Source organism: Onychomys torridus, chromosome 23 (genome assembly GCF_903995425.1).
Source record: "Onychomys torridus chromosome 23, mOncTor1.1, whole genome shotgun sequence".
Lineage (NCBI taxonomy): Eukaryota > Metazoa > Chordata > Mammalia > Rodentia > Cricetidae > Onychomys > Onychomys torridus.
Window position 1 is genome coordinate 42,591,888 of NC_050465.1, and position 25,190 is coordinate 42,617,077.

The window sequence follows — 25,190 nt, forward strand, 5'->3', positions numbered from 1 at the left end:
CACTCAGTCTGTTATTGGTGAAATTATTAAGGCCATTCCACGTAGTTAAAAGGGAGATTTATTTTGTAGGGTAACTTACAAATGAAGGGATAGGTTGTAGGGTCTGACAAAGGTATGGTGCAATCTGAGGGTGTTCTCTGGAGAACTCTGCTCAGTCTACCTCCTGCGTCCAGCGTCCCAGAACCAAGAGAGAGCCCTCCTCTCGATCCTGGGTCTTCTGCTTCCTCCTCCACCCCGCCTTGTGGGCGTGACCATTACCGAAGCCTCAATGGGGGTTGGAACTTCCATGCCAATGCTGGGATGGCTGTAGGCTGGGAATCAGGTTCTGCCCCATGTCCATGGTAATCCCACTGGCTGGTGGAAGACAGACACAAGCTGGGAGGGAGCTAGTGTGTGCCAGCTAACACTCGCCCAGAACTTTCCTGACATTAGCACGGAGATGTAATCAAAACTGGAACCAAACGAGCTGAAATAATGAATTTTGGAATCACTGCAGAGTTTCTAAAAATCACTTAAACTGGCACCATGGAGGAATTATCCTTGTGTCTATAACTCCCACAGTAAAAATAGACATTAAGAGGACAGATGTGTGAGAGGCACTTTTCACTCAAAAACATCATTAGAATGGCGAGAACATGATGAACTTACTAATTGTGTGATGTCTTCAGAATATTTGAATACGGCATTAAAAACATCCACGTGTGCTGCCGGCAGGTTCCTGACAGCAGAGAAACTGATGATAGGGTACTGGTTAAAGTGTGAAGCAAGAGTCATGGGTGATGCTGGACATGAGCAATCGTCTGCTGATTTGCCTCTCTGAACTATTTCAACGCCTGTCTCTTGTCCTCCATCCCTTCCCATCCTCTCTGCCCTTCCTCCCTTCACTACTGCTTTGGAAGCCCTCAGCATCACACTGTGGGACCAATGCCACCATGCCGCCATCAAACTATTCCCTCTGGTCCCATACCTTGCAGCATCTCCTCTATATCTATGCAAAGATTAGTCCAACCTGCCCCTTCTTTCACTGGAGACCTGTGCAGGCTCCTCAGAGATTAATGCTCCTCTGCACTGCCCCCTCCAATCCTCCCTCCCCATCTCCTTTCTCTCCATATTTCTCCTTTAATCCCTCAAATGCTAAGTTCACAAGGACTCATCATCTAGACATGACCATGCACAGAATTCTTGCCATTAGTCTACAGTCATAAATGGGAAGATTAGATGGGACTTCCAAGTCTCATGCATGGTCTGAGATTCTGCGATGTTGATGAAACCCAACGTTGGCATCCACAAGATCCACCAAGCTCTAAAGTTCCAGGAGTTAATGAGGTATGTATAGCACCCAGGAGGAAAGTTATGAAATAGTCTCTCAATTAGAGTATAAAAATTATAGAGACTTCCCCACTCTTGTAAGCTGAGCCGTATTTCTGTGAGGATGACCATAGTCTTTCTGCTCATGCCCACTGTAGTGAGCAATAAGGCAATGAACACAGTGTAGCAGCCCTCACTGGTTATCAATTGGCCCTATACAAAGCTCTGCTACATAAGGTTGCCAGGTTAAATACTGGATGAATTCCAGTTTACTGTGTCTGGAAACCTTCCTCTCCATCCATCCCATTTTCTTCTTCTTAGAAGATGCCATCTCCTTAGGCACAACAGTAAACATGTGCTCAATTCTCATTCTAATATACTGGTCTAAGATGTAGGTAGGTAGATAGATAGATAGATAGATAGATAGATAGATAGATAGATAGATAGACAGATGATATAGATAGATAGATAGATGATAGATAGATAGATAGACAGATATAAATAGATAGATAGATAGATAGATAGATAGATAGACAGATGATATAGATAGATGATAGATAGATAGATAGACAGATATAAATAGATAGATAGATAGATAGATAGACAGATGATATAGATGTAGATAGATAGATAGATAGATAGATAGATAGATAGATATAAATAGATAGATAGATAGACAGATATAAATAGATAGATAGATAGATAGACAGACAGATATAACTAGATAGATAGATAGATAGATAGATAGATAGATAGATAGATATAAATAGATAGATAGATAGATAGATAGATAGACAGATATAAATAGATAGATAGATAGATAGATAGATAGACAGACAGATATAAATAGATAGATAGATAGATAGATAGATAGATAGATAGATAGATAGATAGAACAGCCAGGACTTGCAGATAAAAGTACAACCTTTGGGTTAAGATTGCTGACTTGGAGTTTCTGGAAACCCCATTCCTTACCACTAGATAATGAAGTCCCTGAGGCAAAGAGAAGAAGAAATAGCAATGAACAAAAGGGACATAGACCACATAGCTTCAGGTCCCCAGTTAGAGTTTCTGAGAACTAGGTTCCTTTAGCCTTTGTGTAGTACAGTATATCCACCCTGCACATGCAGGAAACAACCTGAGCTTCCTTTTAGTTCATTAAGCTAACTTGAGCTGGGTTCCCGATACTTGTCATACATAGAGGGCTCTGGTCCTAGGCTTTACCGTTTCCTTAGGTGACATGTGTCGAGTCAGGAGGGTATTTGGGGCAGAGGGCTATGACCCTCTGGACACAGTTGACCTATTTGCCCACTAAGAGATCATTTGGGAAAACTAGAGCCTTGCTTCCTGTATCTCTGGTCATGGGTTATCTTCTTGGTACTTTCCAAGATCATAAAGTCACAAGCATCGTTTTCTAGATGAAAAATTGCCAACCAGAAGAAGTTAAACAACTTGTTTTAAATCATATGGCATAAACCCAGGTTTTGAATCAATTATTACATACTGAGGTTAGGGAAATTAATTTAATGCAAGTACAAGGTAATAAAAAATGAGAAAGACAACATTTTATGTCTAAAAAATCTAATCTAGTCAATAGGGAAATGTAAATGCTTGTGTTGCTTTTATGATTATTGATTGTTTCAAATCACGGATTAGAAAGACTATCTCGATGATTGTCTTGGCAACTACAACGCTAGCCATTTTTCTTCTGCTGTCACTTTCTGAAGCATGGGTCACTAGGCTGAGAGTACCACCCAGCCTTCTCTGTCAAGATTGGATCTCCCCGGTCACAGATATGGAGCCGGGAGTCAGTGGCTCATTGAGCTGAGGTCTGTATTGCCATGAAACACCATGACCAGAAAGTAACCAAAACACAATTTGGGGAGGGAAGGGTTTACTCAGCTTACACTTCCACACTGTAGTTCATCACTGAAGGAAGTCAGGGCAGCAGTTCTAACAGGGCAGGATCCTGGAGGCAGGAGCTGATGCAGAGGCCATGGAGGGGTGCTGCTTACTGGCTTGCTCTTCGTGGCTTGCTCAGTCCACTTTCTTATAGAACCCAGGACCACCAAACCAGTGATGGTACCTCCCCCATCAATCACTAATTAAGAAAACGTCCTACAGTAGGGTCTTATGGAGGTTCCTTTTTTTTTTTTCGGACAACTTTGTCTTGTGTCAAGTTGACTTAAAACTAGCCAGCACAAGTGCCATATAGTAATTGCTTTTTACCAGACGGGGGAAAGTCCATGAAGAATGTATTTTCAGTTGAGGGGAAAACACGCTAATAAGGAAGTGTCTGAAGAGAGAAAGAGAAGTAGTGGGTGTGTGAGAGAGGAACAGAGGGAAGGGACAACAGATGTGGTCTTATGATTCTTCATATCTCCAAGTTCTCCCAGTTCTGAGCAGAGACCCAGATCCCCTCTTTCTGAGAGCAGAAAATTGTTGCAACTTAGAAAGTTATTTGGGAGCAAGCATGGAGTACTCAAAACTAAAAGGGAAGTTTGGTTGTAGTGGCGATGCGACCTTTCTTCTTTAGCTGGGATCATTGAGAATGTCCTGCTTGTAGTCATCAGGGTTAACACCATCTGCAAGTGCCAGAAGAAAATGCCAGGCTGTGTCAAATTCAGTGCATGGTGGGAGGGGGTAGAAAACATTTCACTAACATCTCGCTGTATTCACAAACCAAATCTGAACTCTAAACTTAAATGTAAAGAAAACAAGCCTCAGGGGGAAAAGAAATTCCTCCGGAGTTTTCAGAATATAAGCTCTGGGTGCAGCAAGCTTTCAAAGCAAATCTATCCAGAAACTAAAGAAAAATATTGACAGATTTGGCTAGGGGAATATCGAAAACTCTCAGAATATGCAAGTTTCTACTGGCAAGTTTAAAATAAAAGCGATAGGACAGGAGAATCTGTTTGCAAAATGTTTAATTATTATAGATTGTCATCTTATAATACGTAAAACGTTTCTCTAAGTAAGAACTACCCCCAGGAGGAAAATAGATAAAAGTTATAAATAAGCAACTCCAGAGGGGGTAGGGAGGACTGATTTTAATCTCTCAGTGCAAGGAACAAGGTTGGGGGTTTAAAGGAATATTGGAAAACAGCCTTTTCTTTGAGAAATGTCCCCTTTGTTGGTAATGCGTTATCCTTCTTTGCAGGCCTGAAGTACTAATAAATAATATTTCTGTCTCGTACTCAAGCACACCCTTCATGCTACAGGATAACACATCACACACTTCCTATAGCCCTTCAGGATCTGCTTTCCCAAGTTCACCTAAGGCTGGGTCTACGCTTTGTATTTGTGTCTGAGACTTACTCCTTTACATTCTAAACCTTACCTAAAATACATCCGCAGAGCAGACTTTCAATAGATGCTTGGTAAGTGGGTAACAAGTACATGTTACATTGCCGTGGACACCACTAAAATCAATACTCAGATTCTGTGGGAAAGTGTCTAACTTTCTATCTTGTTTCGACTAAAGATATTGATTGACACACATCATTTTACTCACATGAGAAAGTGGAAAAACTGACGGAGAAAGATTTTGTGTTTTATCAGTTGTGACATACCGACTTCGGGTGTTACTTCTATACAGATGCCATTCCTACAGCACGACAAAACAAAAGTGGTACCTTTTCTTATTCAGTCAGTGAACAATTTACTGTGGAGAAGAAGCGTTCCTATGGCTGGACACCTTACTGATTCATCATTTCATCAGATCTGGGAAAGATGAGGGTAAAAACTTACAGGAAGGGTGTTGGTGGCTGCAGGATGAGCCACCAGCAATGATGTGTCAAAAGCCACTTATGGGGCCAGGGAGATGGCTCCATCATCACTGGGCTTGCCATACTAATATTAGAAGCTGAGTTCAGATCCTCAGCATCCACATGAAAGAGCTGAGAGCAGCGGCGAGTGCTGTGGCCCTAGCACTGGCAAGACAGAGACAGGAGGGTCCCTGGGGCTCGCTGGCCAACCAGCAAGCTGATGCAGTGAGCTCTGCATTCAACCATAAACCTTATTTCAAACAATAGGATGGAGAGTGATTGAGGAAGACATCCAGTGGCGACCTCTGACCTCTGCACACACACACATACACACGCATGTGCACCTGTACACATGTATGTACACACACACACACACACACACACACACATATTCACACTCTTGCACACACAGAGTCAACAAAGGGGTCAGACTACAAAATGCAAGTTTGGACACAGATTCACCAAGTTCTTTCACTTGCTGTTTTCTCTCTTCATGTGCCTAAAGATGTTGTGTGGCAAGAATCTGTTCCGTCTAAGCCTTTCTTCCTCAAGGTAAAGTAAGCATTCCAAGAACGTAGTAGCAAAAGAAAGATGCCACAGCTGCACAGGTGGCACTTGGGGTCTTGTTTCTTCTTTCGTGGCTGTGTGTTCAGTGATGGTGCATCTTGTGGCCCCTGGCAGGACAGAGTTAAAGAAATAGACGTGATAATCACACCCATCATTTATGGAGCCCCTGCTTTTTCCCAGGCACAGCACAAAGGACTTTGCATGCATTGCCTCATGCCTCTGCACTATGGCATGTTGCTCCTACAGCAGCTCTATAGGCAGAATATGATTAGCCTCACTCTGCAGATAAGGAATCTAAGACGGAGAGGCTAATTACTAACAGAACCAGAATTTTTGAGCCTGTGCTGTTACCCACTATATAAAGGAGGCAGCAAAGAGGTGTGTTTGTAGATCTATGTATATTGCCAGGCAGAAAAATGTGTCGAAGTACCTTTGGGTGCAACAGATTCAGATTCAGAGTCCCATCTGAGAGAGTGGTGGATCATAGTTCATTCTTCTCTTTACTACAGAGCACTAAATGCCAGGTGCCACCTTACATTTCAGGGGCAATTCTGCTGTGTTTTAAGGTCTGTACTCCAGCAACCCTAGCTCACAGAATTAATTGAGCAGTAAATAATTCAATGTAGAAGAGCCTCTTAAAAATAAGTACAAAGTCAAATTCAAAAAACACCACAAGCGACCATCAGCGCCTGAACCTGCAGGTAGAAGCCATCTGGAATGATTCAGCAATCTCACCCAACAGCAGACTAACCCTGGAGCCTTCCAGCAGACAGTTTGTTTTAAGCCCTGAAAATGAACTTGAGCTCATTAGAAAACCATTTTTAAAATGGCTTTGTTAGCTACACGATATGTTCTCAGATGGTGAGCATCAATACAGAAGTAAGTTCTAAGGCCTCTTGTAGGTGTCAAGAAGAGCCATTCACCTGGACCCTGACTCATGTAGTTTGTGTCTGTGAAGGTCTAGTGTGAGAAAGACAGCTTTGTCTGAATGCTAACAAGCTTGGAGACAAACGCTCAGCTGAGTGAATTATCCACCAAATTTTAAAAGAACATTGCTTATGTGTTCTCATTTTATCCACTCTGCATCTGTTCCTAATGCCACCCGTCTCCAGGTGGAAACACAAATTTGCATTTCTTTTTTATTTCAGCAGCCTTCCTCAAACTCAGAAGGAACATTAGATTAGCCATTGAAAGCTCGAGGCAAAGTTCTTAGTACGTTCTGTGTTAAATTCTGTCAAATGCTTGACCATCATGTCACCCAGAGGTGAATATTTATTGCTGCTGATGTTCAGGCAAAAATATTAGATTTGATCCTGGGCCTTGAGAAGCAATGGCCAGTGGGGTTTTGCACTGAAGGGTTTGAGAGGCATTTGGCTCTGCGCATGTGCCTGGTGCACTTGGACTTAGTGGACAGGGCATTGGAGGCAGGTTTCCTGTTTCTCTGGGTTTGTCCCCCATCTGTTCTCTTTTTTATTTCAGAAGAGGTAGGATCTTCTGTCCCCTTGATCTATCAGGAAAGACTCTCTCTCTCTCTCTCTCTCTCTCTCTCTCTCTCTCTGTCTCTGTCTCTCTGTCTCTCTCTCTGTCTCTGTCTCTCTGTCTCTCTCTCTGTCTCTGTCTCTCTCTCTCTGTCTCTGTCTCTGTCTCTCTCCCACATACAAAAATACAAATCTGGCTGGGTTACTAGGATGTCAAACAGCCAGAGAATTTAATCTAAAACAGGTTTAAGTATAATCCTATTAAATAGTCTTCTGTGTCCTTTGAAATGTCCATTAGCTAGGAAACTGTCCCAGTGGAAAGCCACACAGTCTTACATGAATGGAATTATGCTCCTAGCTACCGCTGGCCTGTGGGATCATGCTTTTTGTTTTGTTTGTTTTTTTGAGCCCTGTTCCAAGATCCATCCTTTTCCCCTACTAGTGTTCCCTATTGAAGAGTTTTGAAACCTTCTGAAAAGTGAGAAGGCTTTGTGAGTAATTCTGACAGTAAATCAATTAGATTGTACCAGGCTAAAAAGGCAATCTTCCCATTGGGTTTGTGCATAGTAAATACTTCATAATCAGGGACTTTGTCGCTCTTGTTGGTGATTGAATCCCTACTTCCTCGAACAGCAGCTGGCACATTGCAGGCTTTTAGAACATATTTGCTGAATGAATGGATGGATGAATGACAGTTATTTGGCTAAACACCAGGCATTGACTATAATCCACCAAGGATGCTCGCTCATTTTCCTCACTATGATCACATGTGCACAGGACAGACTAACACAAACGCATTCTAACCATCAGAGTGCTAAAATGATGCTCACTGGGTGAGCACTGTGGAAACTCCACACTCACACTTGGCAAAGCCAAGCCCCATGATGAAGACTGATCATCCACACTGGAATCATCTTCTACCTCAACCAGAGGTTCTTTGCAGTCACATTTCTCTGCTATTTTGTTGATTCAAAGAGGGAGGCTTGAGGCATCATGAGCAGTTAAGGACTGTTACCATGTTTGCTGCTTCCCAGCTGATTTGCTGATGTTCCTGACTTATCTTTTCTGGGAGAAGATCCAAGCCAAATGACAAGTATTGACTAGGCTTTGAATCTGTTCTGGCTGCATAGGTCTTCCCAGCTCCAGACAAGCACCACATAAAGAGGGTCAGCCAAGAGCCCCCGCCTGCCAAGGTAGGGTGGGAGGGTGACTTCCTGTGTGATCCTTTCCGCATTTTGCTCCAGTCTCCCTCACTTTCATATACCTCTCCATCTTTTTAATTTTTCTCTGTTTTTATCTCCTCAGGTTTCCTTAATCTCTTCTTTCCTTGAACTTCTTTTAAGTTTTTCTATTTTTAAAAAACATCTATTTCTAAAAATAATTTGTATTAACCTTATTTGAGTAGTTCTTTGGAGGTATTTTTTTCTACCTACAAAGACGGGGTGGGGGGAATCATCTTTCTTCTGAAACACCATGTTTAAAGAGATTTTTGTCTAGTGTCTCACTCAAGTAAGTCTTCTGTCCCATTAAGGATCATCAAAGCTATACAACTGTCTATCAAAGTTTCTGACTGGCATGGCATCCTTGATGTCAGTGATGAAATTTTACCCAAGCAAAGGTACCTGCACTCTGATGTTGTAGGTGGTTTAGGAAGCCTGAATCTGAATGCCCTTCTTCAGCTTTGTGTTGAGTTCTGGGCCAACCTGAGCTACATGAGACTGCACCTACTGTCAAGAGAAAAGAAAAAGAAAGAAAGAAAGAGGTGAAAGAGGGTGACTACTTGAATAAAATGAACTCATGTCTAGTCTTCTACAGTTGGCATTATGGGGGGGGGGGGAATGTGACCTAACCAAATAAACATCTTACCTTTTTAATAAAATTTAGCCCAGTAATATGAAACAATTCTCACATCTTCTAGACAAATGTGTGGAGAAATTTGTCACATAAAGTAATTCCAAATAGAGTTATGTCGATTGAATGTGTGCGTTTTCCAGCATGGTTAGTTCTAAAGGACAGTGTATGGTAAGACAGTAGATGCAATCCAAAAAGTTCTGTTGTTACAACAAATTAACCTGATGAAAACTGTGAGAAATACACATCAGTTTCTCTCATCCATAAGGATTCATGATTTTAAAAAGTACAAAATAATATGATCGTTTTCACCCACCAACCCAATACTCTTTGCTCCAAAACTCTCAAATGGAAAAAGACACTCACTGGATACAAAGGTAGATCATCGCTCGTTTCAGAATATAGTCTGGCCATGTGACCTACCCTACCTGCATAATTAGGATCCCCCCAAAAAAATACATGATGGGGACTGTCTACCTTTGTTCACAGGAAATTGCTTTGGGATAAAAGTTCGTGTTAAGCGGTTTCCGGTGGTTCTCCGATCCTAATGAGTTCATGGTTAGGTTCCACATGTCAATGCTTGTTTGTGTTGTAGTTGGAATGCAGAGCTGTTGCATTCAGCATACAAGATGAATTTTGTGGGAGCTTAATGTAGGAAAATAACCCTTATTTCTATGTTTGTTAGTTAATCTGTTTCTGAGCAAGAAAACATAATACCCAAGGATCAATCAGAAACTTCACTGCCTAGGGCCAGCAACAAGTCTCAGAAGGAAAAGGAGCTAGTCCCAAAGGCTAATGATCTGAATTTCACTATCAGAGCCCATGTGGTGGAGAGAACTAACTCAGACCAGTTGTCCTCTGACTACTACGTTCTTGCCATGGTGTGCATGCCTCACCCCACACAATAAGAAAATGTAAAGATTGGTGGGTTGTTTTTTTGTTTTTTGTTTTTGTTTTTTTGCTTTTTCAAGATAGGATTTCTCTGTGTAGTTTTGGTGCCTGTCCTGGATCTCGCTCTGTAGACCAGGCTGGCCTTGAACTCACAGATCCACCTGGCTCTGCCTCCCGAGTGCTAAGATTTTTTTTTTTCTGAAAGATACCCTCTACAGCCTAAGTGACATAACTGTAGGCTGAAGTAAGGCTAGACAATTTTCCCAAGTTTTCTGCCTGAATCAGGTGAAGCTGTTGGTATTTAACCTTCACAATACAGGTAATTATAGCTTCATAGACTTTCCCCAAAGAACAAAAGCCTTGGATTTCATTTCAAAATTAGTATTAATAGATTTATATATTGGATTTGAATTATAGTAAAGATTAATAGAATAGAAACATATTTCTCATTTCCCTTTAATATTCTTTTCTGTAAAATGGGGATAATAATAACAGCTACCCCAGAGAGTAGTTGTGGGAATTCCATGATTTAGTACAAATAAAGTATGTAGAACAGTTCCCAGCAGGTGGTAACCACTCCATATAGGTTGTATATTATAGTATTTTTAATAATCGCAAACAAAATAAACAACATTGTACGGTAACAATGATACAGATCACCAGAGTATGCTTTATGAATCTGCTCAATAATCTATGAAAAGAACAGAGTTTTTTTAATATAAGTAAAATTTTCTATATTTCAAAAATGTGCAGTCCATGGTCCAGCAGCTTCTTTGTACCCTGGAAACTCATAAGAAATGCAGACGATCAAGTTTCAGCCCAGCCTTGCCCAGTGAGGCCCTGCGTCTTCCCAAGATGCCCAGGTCATGCTTTGGACACAGTGCACTTTTCCAAGTCTTGTTTGATTGCAAGAAGGCTTTGTCTCCAGGCTGTGGTATTATGTGCTACGCTAATATGTTTTATTTTATATCTCCTATAACATCTGACATTGGAGACATGCATGTCTCCTGACTACTCTCTTGACATTTAGTAGGTGACATAAAAACAGAACAACTGTGAACACACAACTGGCTAGATGTCCCTCAGTGTCACCAGAGTGAGGGGCCACAGCACTGCTCTCCACTGGCCATGCTGCAGACCTGATTCCCACCCCACAGACTTCCTACGGCCTTGCTTTGCCTCACTTCTTTGTCTCATAAAAAGGGACAAAGCTTAGTTTTCGTCTCCTGTGTGAGCCGAGTCTTTCTAAGGTATCTAGAAAAGATGCAAGCCTGTCCCACATTTGCCTTGAATCACCTGCTTGCATATCACCACACACAAAGCATGGTCATCTTATACCATTCTTGTTACACTTTCAGACGGAAATAGAGCACATACCGGTTTCCCAAATGTGTCTGGATGTCCTCTATCACGGCCTCATGGAGGGTGTGAACAAAAGATGCTCCTAACGTGCCAACGCCTGATCCAAGGAAGTTATCATGTTTGACAGAATCAGTTGTGATCATTCATTACACACCTGGCACACGCCACACATATATTGCACTAACACACAAGCACCTAGACCACATCATGCCATTCACATGTGTGTAACATACATATCCTACTCAGATCAGGTATGCATTCTTCATGTACACACACATACTGTGCAATACACTTATCACACCACAGCATACATACAGGCTGTAAACACATTGCTCTATGCACAGATGTACATGACTGCTTCCCAACAAACAGCGTTGATGATCAGTAGAGGTATAACATAAACCGGTGTTTTTTAAACCAAGGTCTATGAACATATTCTTCTTTCTTTCATGAAGAGCATTTTTCCCTTAAATAAAAAGAAGTAGGGTTTGAATTTTGAAGTCCTAGTTTAAATCCAGAGGTTGTAGAACGCCCTTGCCTAATTGCTTTGTAACTCTTCAAACCTGCCAGTCTCTCAGCAGCATTATTTTATAGGATTGCATTGCCACCTCATTCGCCTAAGCACTACCCTACCCCATAATCCAAATGAACATCCATCTCCTAATGGCTGTTTCCTGGCCATGCTGCAGCCCTGGAAGAGGTTGCTTCATCTTCCAGACTCAAAGCCAAACTCCTCTCTGACCCTGCCTGACTAGAAAAGCAAAGAGTCATTTGCTTCCTAATGCCTGGCAGTCCATAGAGAAGTAGCCCAGGCTGGATGGATTAGTCAGCTGCCTGGTGTCTTCTCACTGCTGTGGAGAACTATGGACGTGTGGATCCTCTTGCGGATTATGGTGTTGTGATGGCCCATTTTCTATCTGGATGTAAAGTTCAATGAAACACTGACAGATCCTTCTAGGATTACAGTGTAATGGAGAGAAGCCCTTTCTTTACATGGTGTCTTCTCTGGGGGTCCTTGAGCACACTCCCCTACATCCCAAAAGCAAATCATCTACACAGAAGAGTGTGATGGAAACAGAGCACTCGTATCTGGAAGACCTGGTAGCATGCCTCCTTTTGCAACCTTAAGCCCTTCAACTTTAAAATGAGCTAAACTCCCCATGATGCTGAAGAAACGGTTGCTCTTAAATATACAGTGCATAGTTCTTCTTATGCTTTTCTCATACTATTTATTTTTTAAAACGTATAACCTACCTTGTCCCTGAAAGGATTTTAAGGGGCTTTACAAGGATATGTGGGGATACACACACACACACACACACACACACACACACACACACACACACACACACAGAGCAAGGTAGCATAATTAGAAATATGTGAAGAGCCAACATAGAAGACAAAGAAAGGACATGAATGGAGCTGGGGTACCGCTGGAACATCCAGGTGGCTCTCTGAGCCTTGCCATCTCAGCTCGCGGGGGCGGGGGGGAGGTACAGATGCTTTTTGCATCCAGATAAGCCACAGGAGAAGAGAGACGTAGCTCTCCCTGTGAACAGGGCAACTTCTAGGAGTGCCAGTAGCGAGTGCAGCGATACACGCCTCCGTGTTCCTGAAGACCACTGACTTGCCCAAAATTTAATCAAGGATGTTGTATAAGTCAAGGACAACTTAATTTACTGTGTGTTTTGTTATTTAAAGATGGATAGATATAATCATCCCATACATATTCTTTGTAAATTAAGAGCAAGCATGCTACATATAAAATATTAAAAAATTCAATCAATCAAAACAAGTAGGAATCAATCTATTCCAGCTCCATAATGTAGTCAGTTAAGCAAGGGGGAGAATTCAGAAGTGAGATGGGGTTCTGGAACACACTGCCAGGAAGAACAGTATCACTTAGCTGCTACTTTGAGATTCAGCTTCTGGCTCCAACCTGAGTGAGGCATCGGGCCTGTTCTTGAACAAGACTACTCTATTTAAAGACTTCAAACAAGTCAGTATCTGAGGCTAGTTGCACACCTCATTTGTCCAGTGGGGAAGAGAGGTTGCTAATGGAAAGTGTTCCATTTGCTAAGAACTGGAACCACACAGCACTCTAGGATCCAGACAAGATCTTCCTTATCACTGCAGCCTCATTGTCTGCTAGGCTTCCTGATCCAAGACAGACCCCCCCCCCCAAATATGTGCTCATTCTCTCTCTCTCTCTCTCTCTCTCTCTCTCTCTCTCTCTCTCTCACGCACGCACGCACGCACGCACGCACACACACACACATGCATGCACACACACCATCAGGTGTATGCTCAAACACCCACACATGTACACCCCTTCACGTATATACTTTCACACATTCATACCTCCCACCCTCACAAGTGCACATTAGAGGACGCTGTGGAAGAGGCCACTCCCTGGGGTCCTCAGTGTAAGCTGTAACTCCATTACAGAGTTCTCCCCTTTATAGCTCTGCTGGCTCCTCTCTCCACGATGAACCCTATGCATGCCTACAAGTCAACTTAAATATCACTTCCTCCTGAAAGCTTTCATACAGGCTCTGGACTGGCAACACCCCTCAACAGAAGCTTTCATAACTTTGCTCAAAGCAGTACACAGAAGAGATGTGTTACCATAACATTCGACTAACAAGATTTGGAGTCTACTGTGTCCGAGAAGAGCTGCCAGGGTACTCCAACAAACCTCAGCTGCCTGCCACCCAGTCTCACACTGTTTGAGACCAGCACAGAGAAATCAGTAGAGATTAGAGAACACTGATGGATGGCAACAGATGGGGTATTTATTTATTTCAAACGCTTTTTTGCTGGGAAAGCCACATGAGATGTATATGTTATTTCCAGAGAAGTTTCGGTGTCGGGGGGGGGGGGTGGGGGAAACAGCTGTCATGTGGTTTTATTCCAGAACTCTTTAGTAAAGAACAAACAATATGATGGAGGACAGACAGCCTGAACAGCAAACCGCCAACAATACAGACCCAACTCAACGGTGGTTCATTGTCGCCTGTAACTTCTCAACATTAAGTGAAATGTTCCCTCCAATCAACCAGTGCAGTGACCTTTGGGTATTAAATCAGGTTTCACGTTCCACAACCGTGATCAAAATATTCCCATGCTGTTTTTTTTCTTCCTTCCAAATGGAACCAGAGTGCTTTCAGAAAATTTATGGGATCCTTGAAAACCTAATGATCCCTTTACAGCCTCAGGTGAGCTACCGCAAAATTTAATTTCTACTAACCTACCTGCAAGAGCAAACAGTCAACGTTCTCCTATGGGATCCAGCTGGGGTCTCCATGTTAAGTCAGAGAGTGTGACACTCTCCCAAAACAGGCATGACAGACAAGCATTGCACTGACCCAGATGTCGGTGACACTGACTTACATCATTCCAGAGCCATAGGTGGTTCACATTGTAACTTCATTCAACAGCTATTTTCCTCTTAACCAGGATGAAAATGGACTTGTTTCTGGGAGTTTCGTCATTGCAAATACAAAAATAGCTGCTAAGGATCATACATAATACTCTTTAAATGCTGTGCCTATGTCTCTACACATCTAAACATTTGGTTAGAAGCTTTTGTTTTGGTTAGTTTATATCCTACCTAGAATCTATTCCCCATCCTACTCTTTCCTTTTCTAACAATGGCACCCAATGCCCTTTCAATGAATTCCTCTTACTTTGCGGGCCTTTGGTGGGGCCATCCATAAGACATGTTGCCCTTCTCCAGCATGCCCATGAGCTGGCTAGACCAGTGTTGAAAATGGTTGGCACTGACCCATCCCCAGGGCTGGGATCCAGATGAGGCAAGCTAGGAACTAGACATCGGTTCTTGCTCTCTCATATACCTTGATTGCTGTCTCTTCTCCAGCCTGTTCCTCAGCAGCTCCTTCAGTTTACAAGCTTCAGCTACTTTTTTCAATACACTGTATGTCCTGCTTGGTAAACAGGAACAGATATCAGGGGCTTAAAGCCAAGGAATTCTTACTTTAAAAGAACTGGTAGCAAGATATGACATACAAGAAAAGGAGGCTTATGAGAGAACACAGTGATAATGTTTGAGTGTGGCTCAACAGGAGGATAGTAAGCTCAAACCATGGGCTAAGCTTGATCCAGGGCAAGGACCATACTGAGGCCATCAGCCTTCACTGAGTGCTGCAGCAGGCTCTAAACTCTGAGTGTGACTGTGGCTACTGCTGTCTTGGAGCGATACACACGATTTCTATCCCTGCCAACAAAGCAGCAAGTCCTGCACGATTCAAATATTCAGCACATTCGTAAGTCAAGGTCTCATGTTTGCACACCAGCTCCTTAGGGGTGCCAGAGTGAGATCTGCCAGTCCAGCTGCAGCAGCAGAAGGCTGAGTTCAGCAATGCAGATTTCTGTGTATTTAGAAGACTCTGCTCTGGCATATGATGCCTATAATTTTTTAAAATGGAAGTGATTGGATGGGGTCAGAAATGAGTCAGAAGTGAGGATTACAAAAAAGATTGCATATAATAGATGACAGAATTCCAAATAACAATTAAACCTGTATATAATATTAAACAAAATAATCGATTGCCATTCTGACTTTGAGAAGATGAGCTATTAGTTTCTTTTCACATTAGAAGCCCTGAGCCAGGGCCACGGCCAGAGTGGTATCTGTGTTACTGACCCATAGAAGCCGTGAAATGAAAAACGTTTACTGCAAGCACGTCGCAGTTAGAGTAATTCATTATGTAGTCATTGGTAACCATTAAACACTCCAACAAAAAGGCAGAGATGTTCCTATTGAATTAAAAAGCAAGATTCAAGTATTTGCTGCCTGCGACAAACATACTTTATAACGACGTAAGTAGGTCAAAAGTGTAAGTGTGGAAAATATGCTGGGCTCACAGTGGTCCAAAGATAGCTAGTGATCGAGCTAACAACAAATTGAGTTGATTTCAGAGCAAAGCTATTGCTGTGGAGAGTCATGGTTATCTCATAAGGCTGGAGGAATCACTTCAAGAGGTCATAATAGTCCTAAATGTTTACGTGCATAATCACAAAGCTTCCAAATGTATAAAGCAAAAACCTCACAGAACTGCAAAGAGAATGAGATCTTTTGCAATTATATGGGAAATATAAAAGTCTTGTATTGGTAATTGATACTTTGTATCAATTATAATGAATATTTCAGTGAGGGTTTAGAGTTCGAAGAAGACGTATAACCTGATTGACATTTATAGAGCTCTACACCATTAGCATCAAAGAACACATTCTTTGGAAATGCACACAGAATATTTATTTACATAGGAATTCTGAGCCATGAAAGAAAGCTAAGTAGATCTTAAAAGATTTGAACCACACAAAACACATTCTCTGATTATACTAGAATTATACCCGAGATCAGTAAGAGGAAGAACTCTGGAAGATCTCCTTATATTTAGATATTAAGCAGCATACTTCTAAAGAACTCACGGGACAAAGAAGCAATCAAAGGGGAAATCAAAATGTATTTTACGTGAAATAAAAGTGAAAATGCAGCATATTAAAATTTGTGAGGTAGAATTAAGCAGTGCTTAGAAGGAAATACCTACAGTGCTAAATAGTCAATATTCAGGGAAACAAAGCAAGTTTGAAATCCATGACTCCAGCCCCCACAGTAGTCAACTGAAAAATCATCAGCGGATGAAAGCAAGGATTGCTATACAAAAATGGCCATAGCTGAAGCAGCAGATGGAAAGCGTTAGAAAACACTTCTCCTTGGCATTGTTTCTGTCAGGTATTCATCACAGAAATGGAAAAAGGAGTTAATGTGGCTCATTTAACATTTGATAGCTACCCAACACTTTTACCGTCTTAACACACTAAGTAAGGATAGGCACAGTCATTTTAGCAGCTTCAGGAAAGCCCTTGACAAAACCCAAGATCCACTCTTGCTAAAGTCTCCATGAATTAGGTATAAGAGGCATCTACAGCTTTCCCTAGGCTGAGATCAATTTTATTACAATATTACTTATTCCCTGGCACCTCTTCACTCTTTATTTCTTCTTATTTTATTTATTTTTCTTTTTTCTTTAATAATATTTTTATTCATCCTTTGACATGTTCATACATGTAAACAAAGTATTTTGATCATATCCACCAACCACTATCTGTCTCCAACCTCACTTTCATCCCTCTCCTGGCTTCATATCCTCTTTCATATAATAGTAATTACTGTTGTTATTAACCCACTGAGTCTAGTTAACTGCCCATATATAAGTGTATGTCTCATCATCTACTTAGGCATGGTCAACCTACTAGTGACCATGTGCCTAAAGAAAAATGGCTTTCTTTCCATCAGCCACCATCAAAACCCAATAGATCTCTAGCTTGGAAGGTCCTCGTCATCTGTGCTGGAATTTAGGCTAGCTTGATCTTGCTCAGGTCTTTTCCAGACAACCATAGCTGCTGTTGGTTGATGTGAACATCACCCATGTATGTCCAGATGACAGCATTTCACAGCTTGCCTCCTATCCTCTGGTTCTTTCACTCTCTCCACTGTCTCTTCCATAATGTTCCTTGAACTTTTGATGGGGGTGGGGGAAATGATATAAATGCCCTAAATACAGCTGATCACTCACAATCATTTATTCTCATCACTTTGATCAGCTATGGGTCTTCGCATTAACCATGACCTACTTCAAAAAGAAGTTTCTTTGGTGGAGGCCAAGTGCAGCACAAACAGCTATAAACATAAATATTTGGAAAACAGTTTGACAATGTGAGCATTTAGAGACTTACCATTTGTAGGTTCCCCACTGAAGCCTACGATATCCTCAGTCATGGACATTGGACCAGGTTTTTATTAAGCAGGCATGAAGTCCTTTCTGTGGAACAAGCCTCAGATTCAATTAGAAAATGTTTGGTTATCCCCGTACTTGTCATTCTGTTATTGTACCAGTTGACTCAACTTGCCTGGAAGGTTGGAAGTGTAACGTGCAGAGTCCAGTGCTGGGTAAGACGATTGACCTTTTTTTTTTCTCCTACAACAACCTTCTAGAACTATAACCATTAGCCATCCAGAGTTTCCTAGTCAGTTCAAGACAGATTTTCTATGTCCTACAACCAAAGCAGGTAGCGTGTCCAGTAATAGCTTCTTGTCATCCAGTTATAGTAGGTAACCAAGAGTGAGTATAGTAGACTAAATTGGTTGGGTGTCTCTGGGGCTTCCCTGAACAATAACTTACGTGGAAGTAACCTCTGCCTGGCGCTGAGATTTGTATGGCTAACCTGTGTCTTCTGGGAGCAGCAGTTTTTCCCTGCAAGCCATCTCTGTTCAAAACCCTTTTCTTAGATTTATATTTTTAATTAGATTACAAACTGATGGTTTTTCATAAGGCTTCTTCATATATCCTTAGTTTTATTTAACCTTCATACCCCCTTCTTCCTTCCTCCTCCCACACCTAGCCCCACTTAAACACTTAGTCTCCAGTGTTTGCCCTCATTCTTTCATAGCCTGTGTTCTACTTGCCCCTCTACAGTTTTTTTTTTTTTTTTAACTTGAGCTGCAATATCGTAGGCTCCCATATAGCTTCTTCACACTCACTTCATTTTGGTTAACTCTTTTCCTCCCATCCTTATTTCCCACCCTCAGCACTCCACTATGTGCATAAACTTTTCTGGTCCCAGAATTTCCCTCTCTACTTCATTTGACCTATATTCTAGTATTAACCTTCTCCCAATGCTTCCCCTCCCCAGTGACCTTCTTCTGGTTTTCTGGCTTCCAAGGTTAGATAGTGTTATTGTAATTCTTACTTAGTAACTGTTTTTGTTGTATATGGTTTTACTATGTTAAAGTTAAAACCTTCCTTTTTAATTAGACAAAAAGAAGGAAATACTATGGAATAATCCTTGTACACTGTAAAGATCTATCACTCAAACTGGTTTAATAAAATGCTGATTGGCCAGTAGCCAGGCAGGAAGTATAGGCAGGGCAACTATACTAAGAACTCTGGGAACAGGAAGGGTGGAGTCAGGAGCCACCAGCTAGACACAGAGGAAGTGAGATGAGAATGTGGCGGAGCCTGCCGACCAGTCAGCTGGGTAGCTGGGTAGAGGTGTGCAGATTGTGGAGACAATGAAGAAGACATAAAAGAGTCAAGAGGACTGCCAGTTAATGCTTACAGTCCCGAGTTTATTTCACGGCCAGCTTATACACAGTGTTGAAGGACAGAGGTAGAACAATGCACAGCACAGGCACTCAACCACTATCTATACTGTTCTTGTGTCAAGGAGCAGGTAGTTTCATTTTCTGTCTCAATGTACCTCTGGCTGGGGTCAGCAGCCTTCATTTAGCTAGATAGTGTATTCCTTCCTGTGGGCGAATCAGGACTTTCTCATAGCCCTGAAGCAAGCAAGCTTGAACTCTATTGACTCAGAATAGACTTTAGATTCTAACTGGGAAGCTGAGTCAGTTGTGGGCTCCCACAAGAATGTTGTAATGATAAAAAGTACCAAGCCACATGGCTAAACATTGATAAGATAATTTAAGTGTAAGAGCTAGTTAGTAATAAGCCTGAGCTAACAGCCAAGCATTTATCATTAATATAAGCCTCTGAGTGATTATTTGGGAAAAGGCTGCTGGGTATTTGGGAATTGCTGGTGGGACAGAAACTTCCACCTACAAGACATTTCTGAGAAAAAAATAATCTAAGAAGATTTAAGTAAAGAGAGCTGCATACCATGTTCATGGATTAGAAAAGCCTGCATTGTAAAATTGGTGATTCCTTCCAAGTTATCTAAAGACATAAACAATACTAATAAAAAAAATTTCAGTTGACCTCTATATTTTTGTTGACAAACCATTTTTAAATCTTGTGCAGAGGGCTGGAGAGACGGCACAGAGGTTAAGAGCACTGGCTGCTCTTCCAGAGGTCCTGAGTTCAATTCCCAGCAACCACATGGTGGCTCCCAACCATCTGTAATGAGATCTGGTGCCCTCTTCTGGACTGCAGTCATACATGCTGTATACATAATAAATAAATAAATCTTTAAAAACAAAATCTTGTGCAGAAATGCAAAGGAACTGGATGAGCCAGAACAAATTTGGAAAAGAATAAGGATAAAGAACTTACGCTTCTGGCTTCGTAGCTTACTCTGAAGTTAAAGATAAGCATGACCTGTGGTAAAGACAGACAGAATGATTGGTAGAAAAGAATAAACACCCCAGGAAGAGACTCATGAGGCATAGGAACAATCTGATATTCTTATGCAAAAAAAAGTGAACTCTGAAAGATCACCAGCACCATATGTAAAATATATCTAAAAATGGACCACAAATATAAATACAAAAAAACCTAAAAGTTGTTTTTTTTTTTTTTTTAAGGAAACCTTTCTGTGTTTGGGTTAGGTAAAACCTGTCTTCTATATAATATCATATAACTATTATGAATATTAAATAATACAAAAAAAACTTTTAGCATATAAACTTTGGCTGTTAAATGTATATACTGCTTAGGGTTGATATATACTTTTAAATTTGAACCAAATAGTGGCCATAGACAAGATTATTAGCTGCATTCTTATATGTCCAATAGTGAGGTTTGAAGACACTAAATGACTTCAGTTGTCCAGATTCACTCTACAAGTGAATTCAGCTTTGAGACCCAGCACACTCCATTGACAGAAGCGTCAGCAATGCTTATTACTCTCATGTAACAGCAGCCTAGGTGAGTAAGCATGGCTGGTATTGCTCAATGGCCCAGTGATCCACGCAGGTTCCCAGTCCAGACTCAAGTACACAGTGTGCGATTGCGTTAAACCCTCTCTTGGGGTGGGGGAAGGATGGAGCATCTGAGAGAAAGTACACTTTGTGAGCTTCCTTTCTCTCTTGCCTCTCCCCAGCGAGAATCCGTCCCTTCTAGAATACATGCAGACTTTCTCGTGCTTCTTACCATCCAGAACTAGGTTGTAATGCCCATCCCTGGGTTACCTCCTGGCTATGTTTTTCCTCCGTTGGAAGAATCTCTGACACACACTTGAACAAAACCAAGACTTGTTTTAGCAGGAGAAGTGGAGGATTCATGACTGGCATCTGCCACAGACACACAGATAGCTGGGGTGACATCTGGAGTGAAACTGGGTTTTATGACTTCGATTCTAGTTTTCTTACAGCTCCATAAGAGCGCCGTGACACTGCTAGTTTCCTGATACAAGGGGAAGCGTTGCACTTCCAGACCTCAAGAATTTACAGTCCACCAAGAAGGCGGCAGATGCAAGCAAATCATGTACTACACTACACATATAAACTATTAAACATAGTCACACATGTATTTACATATATGCACACACACACATAAATAAACAGTAGGTGCCTGGAGAAAAGTCTGCCTGGAGGAGTTGAGCCTCCTAAGGAGGGAGAGGCGGAAGGGTGAACAGGTACCTAGCAGGCAAGCTTCACCAACAGTGGGTGAGGGAGTGCACAGAGAGGAGAATTTTTTATTTATATTTATTTATTTTTTCGAGACAGGAATTCTCTGTGCTGTTTTGGTGCCTGTCCTGGATCTTGCTCTGTAGACCAGGCTGGCCTGGAACTCACAGAAATCCTCCTGGCTCTGCCTCCCAAGTGCTGGGGTTGAAGGCATGTGTAGTTGGAATTTTCCTGCCTGGCCCACAGTCAGGACAAATCTCTGTCACCCGCCAGGCTCATAGACGCTCAGAACCAACCAAGTAAACACACAGAAACTTATATTGCTTACATACTGTATGGCTGTGGCAGGCTTCTTGTTATCTACTTCTTCTATCTTAAATTAACCCATTTCTGTTAGTCTATACTTTTCCACATGGCTTGTGGCTTACCGGTGTCTTTACATGTTGCTTCTCATGGCGGCGGCTGGCAGTGTCTGTCCTCCCCAGCCTTCTACCTCCCACAATTCTCTTCTCTGCTTGTCTTGCCTATATTTCCTGCCTGGCTACTGGCCAATCAGAATTTCATTTATAAAGAGTGATATCCACAGCAGGCGTGTGCCACCACTGCCCGGTGAGAGGAGAATTCTTAAAGGCACGTGAATCAAGCTAGGATGGCATTTTCAGAACTCAATATGACATGATTTACTTGAAGTTTAAAATACAGAAATTGGAGCTGGAGATGGTCCCACAGTTAACAGCATTGGTTGCTCTTCCAGAGGTTGGATTCTCAGCACCAACAGGGATGCTCACAATCTTCTGTAACTCAAGCTTCAGAGGATCTGATAACCTCTTCTGGACTCTACAAACACCAGCCATAAACCTGGTACACAGACATCCATGCAGACAAAACACTAATACACATTAAATGCATAAATACATTTTAAAGAAAGTTCAGGAGAGATGGCTCAGCATTTAAGAGGACTTGCTGATCTTCCAGAGGACCAGGATTTGGTTCCCAGCATCCATGTCGGGCAGCTCATGACTCTCTGTAACCCCAGCTCCAGGGCATCTGACACCTTTGGCCTTCTTGAACATCCACACTGGGGTACACAAAACCACATACTGACACTCACACCTACACATAGTTAAAAATAAAATAAATAAATCTAACATGCATGAAGTATATGATGGGATGAGCAAAAGTTGAGGCTACAAAGAGAAGTTGCATGGGTTTTATAGGAGATGGGAAACAAAGACATAAAACAGTCTCTTACCTCATTTGATCAATGAATGTCAAGATGTAATTTGTGATGATTAGATAGATCACGGAGAGGCTTACAGGCTTAAAAGGTAATTCTTTTGTATTTGCATAAAGTAACCTTTTTGGAAAGCTAAGGTCACCACATCCTTTCAAAATTAGGTTAATTCAGGTTCACTTTTAAAACAAATAGGTTCAGTGGGAATTGTGATGCCCACTCTAAGATTTTGGTGTTTTCTGGCACTGCATTGGTTGCCAGTGGTTGCAGGAATGAAGACATGAAAAGTTTGGCCTCTTTAAACAACAGAAATGCATTGTATTTTCACAATTTCAGAGACCAGAAGTCTGAAATCAAAACCAACAAGGTTAGACTTCCTCTGCAAGAATCCATCCTTGTGTCCTGAGCTTCTGGAGGCCTAGGTATCCCACGGCTTGTGGTGGTATACTTTCTGTTTTAGTCTTCATATTCATGTTCTCTTCTCCCTGTGTTCCCTTCTCATAAGGACACTAGACATTGCATTTAAGACTCACCCTAAACGCAAGAAGATTTCATCTGTGCTTCTCAGCTACATTTACAAAGATCTTCTCAAGAAGGCCAGGTTCGGCAGTTCTAGGTGAACATAAAGTTTTGAGAACAGTATTCAACCGACTCCAAGAGCATGGACAGTGTTGGCTGAGCCTGGGTTAATCTTGTTATTTTAATCTCCTATATTATTTTTTCATGATGTATTGTTTCCTTTACTGCACATCAGCCCAGATGCAAAACCCAGTCCTTTTCCTTGATGTGGCCTAACTCCACTCAGCAGGGTGATGGTGAGAACCAGTGACTTCATTGACATTTTGGAGCAAACCATGTGACATACATGTTGGCAACACACTCTTAAACTTGGAACATCAGCAGCTGGAGTCTTTAAGTGTATGTGGTCAATCTGTCCCTGGAAAGTTCTTTTATGCCAGCTTTCATCAGACTCTGGAGCCCAGATCTGCTCCTTTCTGCCACAATTTCTGGCCTGGACTCCCCCCTTCTGCCTCTCTCCACTTCTGATTAATTCCCTATGATGTGTGTTTGAGTGATTGTTTCTGTTCTTTCAGACCCTGCCCTCAAGATGTCATCTTTTATGCATGTCAAAGAGTTAATGAACAAAAACAGTTTCCTGGAAGAGGAAAAGAGGGTATCTTTCAAAGTATGAGCCATTTCACACTCCTGTAAGGCAAGGAATGATAAACAGCACAAATTCGGAAACTTTTATATGGAGATTATAAAGTCTTTCGCTCTTTGAAGTGGTTGAATGAATGTTTTCAGTTCAAGTAAGTTTCACTATAATACACTTGGAAGCCTCATTAAAGTAGTTACTAAGTGAACTAAGGCATTGATTAATACAGATGTGTTATTGATGCCTCACTAGTAGAAGACAAGCAAAAATGTTCTATGTCATACTTATGGCACATATATGTATGACTACCTATATGCATATATTTAATTAGTATGTGTGCACATACCATATATACCTATGTTGTATCTACTAGGGTGCTACTGTACATATACATGTATACAATTAGTGAATATGCTGCTGTGGATATCGCTCTGTGTAAATAAAGTTCTGATTGGCCAGTGGCCTGGCAGGAAGTATAGGCGGGACAAGAGAGAAGAGAATTCTGGGAAGGAGAAGGCTAGGGAGACACCACCAGCTGCCGCCATGAGAAGCAACATGTAAAGATACTGGTAAGCCACAAGCCATGTGGCAAAGTATAGATAAGCAGAAATGGGTTAATTTAAGATAGAAGAAGTAGATAACAAGAAGCCTGCCACAGCCATACAGTTTGTAAACAATGTAAGTTTCTGTGTGCTTTCTTGGTTGGGTCTGAGCGACTGTGGGACTGGCGGGTAAGAGAGATTTGTCCTGACTGTGGGCCAGGCAGGAAAACTCTAACTACAATATGCATATAATTATCATATATGTTTACCATTAACAATATCTATTAGTATTTTGCCAAGTGCTATATATCAAATACCTCATTTAATCCTCAGAACTATGACTTAGCGGTTGTTGTTCTCTTCATTCCACAAATAAGGAATTCAGACATAGATGTGAAATATCTGCCCCAAAGTTAAGTGAGTAGTAAGCAATAAAACCTTCCCCAGCAGTTTTCCTACGCTTAATCCAATCATTTTCACCTAAGAGCACATACCACACTGGTAGTATGGGAAGGACAATGCATTGATTCAGATACATTTTTGTGGATGTTATTTTTTTTTTTTACAATGGCCTCATAGCCTAAATCTGTAGTGGGAAACTCATCCCCCTCTCCCACCAATAAATAGTATAAAGAGACAGTCAT